At 41.4% G+C, this 1,793-nt stretch overlaps 1 protein-coding gene across 5 annotated transcripts in view; it reads left to right on the top strand.

The window, feature by feature from the left end:
• Positions 1-1,793, top strand: part of LOC119590074 (longitudinals lacking protein, isoforms H/M/V-like) — a 34,957-nt gene continuing 33,164 nt past the window's right edge. For all 5 annotated transcript variants that reach the window (XM_037938831.1, XM_037938829.1, XM_037938833.1 and 2 more), the window contains exon 1: positions 1-125. The gene's annotated coding sequence lies outside the window, so the exon portion shown is untranslated. The remainder of the gene's footprint in view (positions 126-1,793) is intronic.

Below are 1,793 nucleotides of genomic sequence, written 5' to 3'. Positions count from 1 at the left end.
GACAATTGAATGTATTTCGCTCCGGACGCTACAGAGAAATTTTGTTGCAAGTCCGTCTCTGGGAGCCAATTTTACCCTCTATTTTCCGGAATTCCTCGCTTGACGCCCCTGCACCCAATTCTCAGGTACACCTCGTCACCTCTAGAACAGCAAACAGGACGAGATAGCCCGAAATGAAGGGTAAAAATGCGCGGTATAGGGAGAGATTCCCCTCCCTTGGATATGCGGGATATTGGCTTCGATTATACCCGCATATCTTGCAATTTGTTGTTCATTTTGGCGCTTCTCTCTCGCCGTCGGTGGCCCTTGTGGGAGGACTTTGGTGTAATACGGTGTGTTTTGTGCACCTGGTGTGTTTTGCTTTCGTGTTGTAATCGTGTGTCGTTGGGAAAGAGTAGAAGGCTTGTGTCAATGTTATGATGTGTAGTTATGTTGCTATTCTATCTGTTACGTTGGGAGGTTGTAGTTTGGTTACAAGTATGTTGCGCGTTGGTTTAGTTGCAGTTTCTGAAAGCTATGTGGGGCGAGGAAGAATTTGCCTGTAATGGGTAGATTGACAAAATTCGAAGTCCTTCATCTGTGGAATTTCCATGTAGGTTGATATTAAGAATGCATGTACATTGTAAGTAACATTTTGGTATATGTTAACTTAATGATTTCACTAAAAGAAGGATAATCTACTGACTGTCATAAAGAGATGGGAGAAGACTGTAGTAATGGATGATATAATCTGCGCAGTCAAAGAAACAAAGGCAGAAAGAAAGATAATCGTTTGCAACAAAGGAAGTGCGGAAAGTAAGGTCAAAGCCATCAGGAGGGGGTCCAGGGGCACAGCCCTTGGTAGGGAAATCGTAAATTTTTTAGTTTCATACAGTCATCCTATATCTTACAATTATTATTCCTTCTTTCAATTAATGATGCTGTAATATGTGTGAATCACTCGTTATTTTCCATCGCAAATGATATAAATGGAAGCATTGGTGATGTTTATGAAGTGATGGCGCCCTTGGAGATTAAGTCCCCATTACTCCAGCCATTCATGGGAATGCCACAGACATTGCTGCATAAAGCAAAATCCTGCCTAACTAGGTGCTTCACCCTTGGATTTGGCCACGAAGGGGTCTAGTCACTTCATAAACATTTATCAATACTATGGCTATGTAAGATTTAACATTTACCTTTGCATGGCCTCCATGCCTGGCGATGCTTTGGTGAATGGCCAACAAATCTCTATTACATACATTGAGGCTGTTTTTCTTCAGACTAAATTACATTATCAGAAAAATGAACAACATAATTTGTCCATTAATATCAATGTCTAGACCCACTATACTACCTGGATGTGCTACACTTCTCAGCCATTGTACTAGCTTATAGTTATGGAATTCAAACCCCAAACTTCTGGGATGAGTTGACCACCTCCCACACCATGCTGAGATCAGCCATTGGAGACATTGTCTAGATACTGCTTTTCTCATTCCCAAATTTCTATACATGTAATGTTGGCCTGCCTGGGCCTGTATTAGCTACTGTCTTGAGTAGGCCCATCAGCTGGGAGGTATCACAGGTCTAAGGAGAATCCTGTTTTTTTAAGTATATGCTTTGCTTATGTGAATTTATACAGCTGAGTAAGAGGGTTAAGTGATGGAGTATTCCCTTGAAGCTGGGTAGTCTTTGTGTATGTCAAGAGAATTTTAATATCTTCATCCGGCATGGCAAGGGATATCCTTTTGCTACTGTTGAAATTGCCATGACGTACAAATCACTGGTGGCAATAGGATGTAATGATGCTT

This window comes from Penaeus monodon, chromosome 26 (assembly GCF_015228065.2).
Source record: "Penaeus monodon isolate SGIC_2016 chromosome 26, NSTDA_Pmon_1, whole genome shotgun sequence".
NCBI classification, from domain to species: domain Eukaryota; kingdom Metazoa; phylum Arthropoda; class Malacostraca; order Decapoda; family Penaeidae; genus Penaeus; species Penaeus monodon.
Note: the sequence above shows the minus strand (reverse complement) of the source record. Positions and strands in the feature narration are given on the sequence as shown.